Raw genomic sequence first — 9,355 nt, 5'->3', positions numbered from 1 at the left:
CTAACTGCAAAGTCAGCAGGTCAAATCCCCAGCTGCTCCGTGGGAGAAAGACGAAGCTTTCTACTCCCAAACAGACTCCCAGTTTCACAAACACACAGGGGCAGTTCTTCCCTGCCCTATAGAGCGGCTAGGCATCAGCATCGTTTGATGTCAGTGAGAAAGAGTTTCAAGGAAAAGAAAAATCAAAGCAGACTATGAGAAAACATTGGCCACACATACATCTGATAACGGACTTGTATCCCAAATAGGCTGAGGACTCACCAATAAGAAAACAACCCAGTTACAGACTCGGCAGAAAATCTCCATAGATACCTCCCCAGAGTAGCTATAGAGATGGCCTTTACACAAATGACAATGTGTTCCACAGCATAACTCATTAGGCTTTGAAATTAAAGCAACAAGGAGAGACTATTACATACTTATTGTTCTGGTTGTTATTGTTGTTGTTTGTTCCCCTGGAGACAATCCCAACTCAAGGTTGCCCTGGTGTGCAGAAAAGAACTACTCCCATGTGCAGAGCAGAGAACAGGAAGAGCGTGTGTACGGATAAATCCTTTATTCTCCTATATTAAGAAGCCTGGCAGGCTGGGTTTCTGGGGTGGAGAGCGGCCTTCACCCTTGTGAGTTGGAGATGAGTCCCAATCACATCCTCATAATTCCTATTGTTCTCCCCCATATCCTCCCATAGTAGTGCTACCTGAGAGTTACCCCTTACAAGCACATGGCTGAAGGCTGTGCAGCTTCACCTGCAGGAGCAGGCATGTGCTGTTGCTCTCTGGGCTCTGAGGACAGCCACCCCCCTACCTGCCTCATGCACTGATGTTAGGTTACTCCGCCTATGTACTCAGGGACCTGTAGGGTTAGGGGGCAGCCCACTTTGTTACATACATGGTTACCTGTAATTAAGGGGGCTTGCACACCCCAGAGTGTAGCCTTGGTTGGAAATATAGTCTTTCTCTGTGTGTGGATCTGTCTCCTGAAGTCATCATGGTTCTGGAGATGACCACTTGCAAGCTTTATCTTGTCTGATGTCTCTTTAATTTTACCCTCAATCACACACCCGCCCCTTGGACCCATTTGATTGTGGAGGCTGGTACCCCACACTCCTATAAGGTTTCAAGACAGTTTTATTACCACCACCACCCCCAAAAATTCCAGCTCTCTGACCACACCAAAAGCTGGTGACGATGTGGAGCAGCAGGAATAACCATGGCTTGCTGGTGGGTATGCAAATGCAGTCACTTGAAAAGACAGTCGGCAGTTCATTGTAAAGCTGAACGTATGATTCAAAAATTAAACTCACAGGCACAATTTCAACTGAGTTGAGAACTTAGGTCCACACAAAAATCTGTGCATGAATGATGATAGCACCTTTATTACAATGGTCAAAAGTGAAGAATTGGCTAAGTTTTTCTTCAACAAATGAATGGATAAAAGCACGGTGGTATATCCATACAGTGGAGTACTACTCAGCAATGAAGAGACATTTTCTATCAGGCCACCCACAGAAGGCATGCAGAACCTTCCATGCACATTGCTGAGGGAAAGAAGTCACCCTGAAAAAGCTCCCTGTGGTACAGTTGCATATCTATCGTCTGACATTCCAAAAAAGTCCCATTGTGCTGCAAACCGCAAGGTCAGCAGTTTGAAACAACCAGTCGCTCCTCAAAAGAAAGGCGGGGCTTTCTACTCCTGTAAAGAATTACCATCCCTGCTCTGTAAGGATCCCTATGAGTCAGCATTGACTCGGTGGCAGTGAGTTCTGGAGCCAGTACAAAGAGCCATGGCTGCCAGTGGTTAGCGTGTAAGGGAAGGGGAGGAGCGCAGGGGTCGCACACGGTAGTTTTAGGGCAGTGAAAGTGTCCTGCAAGGTACTGTAGTAGAGGGACACTGGACACAACCCAAAGAACAAACTCTGATGTAAACTAGCTATGGACCTCAGCTAACCAAAACTGATCCCTACTGGTTCATTAATTGTCTCAAAAGTGCCTCCCAATGGATAATGTCAATAGTAGAAGAACTGAGGACAAGAAGGGTCTATGGGAAAACTGTCCTTTCTGTGCAATCTCTATACACCAAACACTGCACTTCCAAAAAAAAGTCTACTGATTTTTGAAAAATATCATTGTACAAGGATTCACTTTTCTCTAAGGTAGAGTCTAGCTGTCAGCGTCCAGGGAGACTCTGACCTAGATCAGCGAACCACCACGTGACTGGCCACAGATAGCTATGAGGTAGCTCTCAAGGATCATGACATCAAGCTGAGCTCCTCGGGTACAGTGTTTCGCCTCCTCCTAAGACCCCCAAATATCTGAGGTCAGAGGAAAGCTTTCTCTTCTACAGAGCTGTGTACAGAACAGACAGAATTGAAGAATCTCCTTGTCCAATGAGGAGAGAGGCAAGCTGTCTGTGAGCTGCAGGTGTAAGGCAAATAATGGGAACATCATCATGTCCCTGACAACCAAAAGAAAGCACATGACAGCTTTGAATTAAGTGTAAAACCAATTCACAGAACCCTGTAAATCCCAGCTTATGTGATTTGGCATCTGGTAAATGGGAACCCAGAAGTCAGTTGGACAACGGGAAGAGATGGGTGGCACCAGGAGACCTGGAACCAATTCCAATGTCGTTGCTTGCTGTTTGAACCAAGCCCCGCATCTTCTCTGAAACCTAAAAACCACGCATTTCATTGGTTCATTCATGTAGCTAATCGATCACATTACATACCTACTTTAAGCCCGGCACTGGAGATTAATTTATAGCATTCCTCTTTAGTTTGATCTAATAGATAGCATATATACATATACACAGACTTATACATATGTATATATGCTTGTATATGTGGTATATATACAGGTACATATACAGCTATGAGAACATTTATACACCATTTTCTATGTAAATACAAAGAAACTGGTTTCAGTAAAAAGTACGCCAAACAACCAATGAAGGAGAAGGATATCATATCTGAAAAGTTGATAAGGATACCTAGAGAACTCCCTGGTTTTTATAAAATTAACATACATAAGTTTCATAAGTAAAAAACACTGGGCAAAGTAAAGGTTTTGAAAACATTCCTCTCCTTCATTGCCCAGCACAATTTCCTTTCAGAAGATTTGTCAGAATAGTTCAGCCCACATGGCCCTTGCTCCTTAAAAGCTGCCATCTCGATTCATTCATTTGACCTATCACCCACTACCAAATTGTTCATTCTTTGTCTATATGCCCTCTTTCCCGAGAAGCCGTAAATAAAGCCCCTCCACCTGAAATCCCTTAGACCCAAATGCAGGTCCTTCAATGATTGATGATTGATCAAATTGACTGTTTACAAGGTCTTTAGCACTCTAGAAGAAAACACTAACCGTTATGAAATCCTGAACTTCTAGAAAAGTATACTAAACTATAACATTGTCTAGGGATGACATTGGGGGGAGTAAGGAATGCAGTAACATTGGAGAAGAATGTCACTTCAAAGAAATCATCTTAGTACCTAATTCTGTCAGTGAGGCCAGGGTTTAAAGCCGCGGTCTCTGCCTCCCACAGTGTCCTCAGAGGGAAATGGGCATGTATCCCGCCTGCTGTGCAAGGAGGTTATGAGAGTTGGAAGAAATGTGTGAAGAGTACCTAGCGGTGCCTGGCACACAGGCCCTGGACACTGACTAAGGAAAACTGAAGAAGAAGAAGGGATGCATTTGGATCGCGATGCTGGTGACGAATCCTGAAAATGCCATGGGCTTCCCAAAAGAAGTACAGCCCAGATGCTCCTTAAAAGCAAAGGACAGCAAGACTTTGTCTCACGTACTTTGGTCATGTTGTCAGGAGACACCAGTCCCTGGAGAAGGACATCCTGCTTGGTAAAGTAGTTGAGGGGCAGCCAAAAAGAGGAAGGCCCTTGACAAGATGGATTGACCCAGTGGCTGCAACAATGGGCTCAAACAGCAGAACAATTGGGAGGATGGGGCAGGACCAGACAAGGTTTCCTTCCGTTGTACAGAAGGTCCACTGTGCGTGCACAGCACCTAAGAACAACTCTCTATTTCAGCATCATGTTTGTATGGAAGAAACGTAACCGATATGTCCATGAATTTTTCTATACTGTCATTTCCCAAAAGCTACCAAGTTGATTATGACTCAGATCGACCCGGTAGGGCAGAGAAGAACTTCCTCACAGGGTTTTCAAGACTGCCTCTTCTCTCTCCTGGATATTAGCCGGTGGGTCTGAACCGTTAGGTTTGTAGCGGCCTGCTTTAACCACTGCACCACAAAGGCTACTCCACCAAAGATCAAAATGTATAAATCAGGAAGAGAGATCCAAACAGGGACAGAAAAATGTTTCCGCACTGAGGACCCTCTATTCTTGAAATAGGACCCTGAAAAGCAAGTCGCAGGTGAAAAGAGTTTCAAGCAAGAGACTGTGCAGCCTTTGCCAGGCGGTGTTTCTTGGGAAGAGAGAGACACAGAGGAATGGTGCTCACATGTCCCCTAGGCTCAGGCTAAGTGTGACGTGAGTCAGAATGTCTAGTTTCTTCCTCTGGAGCTCTCAGACTAAAACAGTGACTGTCATTTCAACAACAAAGGGAGAAAGAGAGGCAGGCAAGGGAGGAAAGGCCATTCCTTTCACGTCCAGGAGGAGCCTGACTGCGAAGAGAGGAGACCAGGCAGGGCATCGCAGGCAGGCTTCCTGCTGATGTCCCTTTAAGTCCCTGTCACTAAGCGGAGCAGCTCCGGAGGCAGGCAGTGGGCACAGGCGTCAGCTGCTGGCCTCTCAGCTGCGCGTCTGGCTACACTGCTCCATGGACAAAAGGGCTGCGCAGGGACTAAAATGGGAACAAATCCATCTCCAGGCCATGAGAAGGAATTCTAATTACCTTCGCTGGAGCCCAAGCAGCACTCAGACCAGGCGGCCCCAGCCTGGATGACGTCAATCCATCGAGCCTCTCCCCTTGTGCCTGCGTTTGTCCTGCCAGCCATGACCTGGGTTTATTAAACAAGGGGCTCTGTACAGTGACAAGCCTCTCCACCCAAATGCAGTCCCTCTCTCCGGAGCCTGGGGATGCAGATCAAGCGTGTGCTAGTAACAAGGAATGATTTCAGGATGGTGCCTGGCTCCTCTCCCCTCCAGAACATTCATTTCTACTCCACTTGCTCTCTGATGCTCTCCATTCTACCACCAGACCCCGGTCAAGCCTGGTTCTCCCTTATATGCTAAAACCTTAGCCCGCATTTGAATGTGACTCACTTGCCAGGGTAATGAGTCATTGTTTCTCTCAATCTTATTACTTGTGAACTATAAAATCTCTCCTTGAGGCTGACTTCTGGCTCTCGTGGAAGGTTTCCCTGCTCCTCACGGAGGAAGGGGAAAGAGAGCAGTACCATTTAGAAAGCAACGAGTGTTTCTTTAGGGCCATGGAAAAGTAGCACATGATCTTGGGTGATGTTGCACAGCATGGTTAGTGGAATTAACATCCCTAAATTGATATTAATGACAAAAGATGGTGGGAAATAGAATTAAAAGATAATGGAAGTGTTTCATAAACTTCCGGAAGCCCCGTGTACCTGAAAAATGTTGAACTGTTCCATGCTGTTCTATATATATTCTTGACCAAAAAAAATTTAATGGTTAAAAACAGAATGATTTAGAGACCAGAGAGTTACTTTGGAATCTTAGACCTAAAGGATAATACTCTAAAAGTTATTAGAAATGATTTTTAAATTATCTGTTTCTCATCTAGGGCTAAAGCTATGCAATAATCCATGAATAATTGAGACCTGGTTACATTGGTACAATTGTTTTTGGACAGGACCACTACCCATTGACAAATTCAGGGTATGCAACCAACTCGCATTTTGGATCAATGTCTTCGTCCCCCATAATTTGCAAGGAGGTGCCCCTGAGGCTAAGATGCCTATTCTGGGCTGGCACAATGACATCATTCCTAGTGCTGGCTATCACTGTGTGCTGAGATGCCAGGTAACACAGAGAAGTAAGTGGTGCCTTATGGGAGAGATAGGCTATTGGGGCTCAAAACTATATTTCGTTCTCATCAAATCTGCTTCGGTTCCCATGTTCTCGCTGGTTGGATCTGTCGCTGGAGGTGACTTCCATGAGAGCATCAGTAGGGGCTGGGAACACAATGCCATGCCTTCTTCTCTGTGAAGATGCTTCTGGATTGAGGCCAGGGCTAGGATTCTGTGGAGGGTCCTGCTGGTGGCTCCACCCACCATACAGACAGCAGCAGCTTCTGAGCATGTGCAAAGCGCCATTCATCCAGCACTCCAGAAAAGGGCAAGGAGCAGGTGCTGGTCACACAGGAATTTCCGTGTGTGTGAGTGTGTGTGTGTGTGAGTGATACACACTAAACATCTGGTTCTAGGGGAGTCAGGGGTGGGGTGGGCATTAGGGAGGGAAACAGGATTTGGGAATAAGTAATAAAGATAGTGGTCAGAGGGAGGGGGCACTAGAACTGATTGTGATTGCACAACTCATTTTAAAGGTGATTTAACCATGGGAACAGGGTGCTCTAAGATTGATGGATGGTGACTGTATAATGCCCCTTGATATGATTGAACTATTGAATTGTATGAAATGTAAATTATGTGTCAATAAAACTGTTAGCGGAAAAAAACTAGACATCTTCATTTGAGTAGCTTCTTTGGTTTCAAGTTCTTGGGTAAACACTTTTAATTTAAAATATGTATGTAAGAAATTGTTCCAGATTCAGGGCAATTACTAGAATTTTGTGTGCTGTTTTTAAGACAAGAGTTAATTTGGGTAAAATATGCTGTCAGCTCACCATATTCCTGATTGACTCGTTAAAGGTTCAGGATAGCACGGACTTCAACTAGACTTATTTTGAATGGCATTTTAATCGGCTTTTTTTCCCTTTTTGTCCTAAGACAATTTCCAGAACTGGAATAATATTTTTAAAAGAAAGCTATTTGCTGTGCTGTTCTTTTACATTATGAGAGCATTTCTAAATTTGTTTCCATAGAGACAAAGTTAGAGAAAAGCTTGAAGAATGCCTAATGATGAGCCTCGACTGCTCCATACTGCAGGGCTGACTAGCCACTCTACATAAGGAGAAAGAACAGGAAGACAAATCCCCAAGAAATTGAGTTCATAAACCACACGTAAATGTGCTGTTGTTAGATGCTGTCTACTCAGCTCCAAGTCACAGGGACCCTATGTACAAGCTCACTAACGACTGCTCAGTCCTGGGCCAGCCTCACACCTAGTCTTATACTTGAGCTCATTTTGCAGTCAGTGTGCTAATCCACCTTGCTGAGGGTCTTCCTTATTTTCACTCACTGATCTGTGAGATATAAAAAGACCTTTCCCCAGCTTTGTGTCCCCCAAAGATAGGCCAAACATTAGAGGCTAATTACCAGCACATGGTGGGAGGTCAGATGCATTCAGCCTTCAGACTACTGTCTAGTCCCATCACAGGTGGGGCCCACTCCCTGCTTTAAGGACAATGGATTACTTCTCTCTGAAGGCTTCAGCCATCAGTCTGGTCCACTGCAGGTGGGGTTCACACCCTACTGATAATCATTTCCATGGAGAGCCAGAGAACAGGTCAAATCTGCTCAGTGACATCCAAAATTAGGCTGCCTCCCTATATGTAGGATCTGCCCATCTTGCCACATATACACCCCCAATCCCTCCCCTTCCTATTGCATGTTTACCCCTGGATCGTCCCCGTCTCATCACTGTATTACCTATAGCGCAACCCCTTCCTGTGATGGATGTCCTTGCCTGTAATTAGGGGGCTTGCACCCCCCCCAAAGATATATAAGTCTTCGTGAGTAATAAACCGCTCTCCCTTGCTTCTGCTCTCCCTCCTGCCCTGTACCCCCAAGAGGAGCTGAGGTGACCATGCTACCATGAAATGTGTCAGACTCCTTCATTTCATTCTCTCTTCTGTCTCTCTCATTTTCTTTGACTTTACTATAATCTTTACTTGTTATCACTGTACAATTGCACCTACTGGGCCCATGATGATTTGTTAGGGGCAGGCTCCCCTGACAACTGATACTGAGCTTGACCAAACAGGATGTCCTTTTCCAGGGATTGGTCTCTCCTGATAACACGCCCAAAGTACGTGAGATGACGTCTCACACCCTTACTTCTCAGGACAATCATGGCTGTACTTCTTCCAAGACAGGTGTTTGCTCTCCTGGCAATATTCTTTCCATCTTCCTCATCAACACTACAATTCAAATACATCCATTCTTCTGTGGTCTTAGCTATTGTCCAGCTGTCACCTGCACATGAGGCCTGGGTTGGGTGCACCTTAGTCCTCAAAGGGCATCTGTGTTCTTTAACACTTTAAAGAGGTCCCGTGCAGCAGATTTACCCAAGGCAATAGGTCTTTTGATTTCTTGACTGTTGCTTCCATGAGAATTTATTATGGCTACAGGTAAAATGAAATCCTTGAGAACTTCAATAATTTCTCCATTTATTATGATGTTATCTATTGGTCAATTTGTGAAGATTTATATTTTCCTTATATTGAATTCTAACCCATAATGAAAGTTGTAGTCTTTGATCATCTTCAGTAAGTACTTCAAGTCCTTTTGGCTCTCAGCAAGCAAGGCTGTGTCATTTACAAACTGCAGGTTGTTAATAAGCCTCCATCCAACCCTGAGGTTGTGTGTTGTTTTTCATATAGTCTCTCTTCTCAGATTATTTACTCAGCACACAGAATGAGTAAATTCAGTGAGAAGATATAACCCTAAAACACCTCTTTCTTGATTTTAAATCATGCAGTTTTCCCATGTTCCATTTAAACGACTGTCCCTTGGTCTATGTACAGGTTCTGCACATGCACAATGAAGAGTTCTGGAATTCTCATTCTTCTCAATGTGTCCTATAATTTGTTATGATCTACCCTATTAAACCCCTTTGCCTAGTCAATGGACATAAGTAAATATCTTTCTGATATTCTCTGCTCTCAGTCAAGTTCTATCAGCAATGATATCCCTTGTTCCACACATTCTTCTGAATCTGGCTAGAATTTCTGGCAGCTCCCTGTTTCTGTGCTGCTGAAACTGTCCTTACATTATCCTCAACAAAAATTTACTTGTACATGAGATACTGACATTGTTTGGTAATTTCCCACTTTTTTGGATCGCCTTTCTTTGGAATGGACACAAATATGGATCTCTTCTAGTCGGTTTACCAGATAGCTGTCTTCCAAATTTCTTGGCATAGATTAGTGAGTGCTCTCAGTGCTGAATCAGTTTGTGAAATATTGCCATTGGTATTCCATCAACTCCCAAGACTAGTTTTTCACCAATGTCTTCAATGCAGTTCATTCTCTTTCCTTTGATACGATTCATTCTTGATCACATG

This window comes from Tenrec ecaudatus, chromosome 5 (assembly GCF_050624435.1).
Source record: "Tenrec ecaudatus isolate mTenEca1 chromosome 5, mTenEca1.hap1, whole genome shotgun sequence".
Lineage (NCBI taxonomy): Eukaryota > Metazoa > Chordata > Mammalia > Afrosoricida > Tenrecidae > Tenrec > Tenrec ecaudatus.
Note: the sequence above shows the minus strand (reverse complement) of the source record.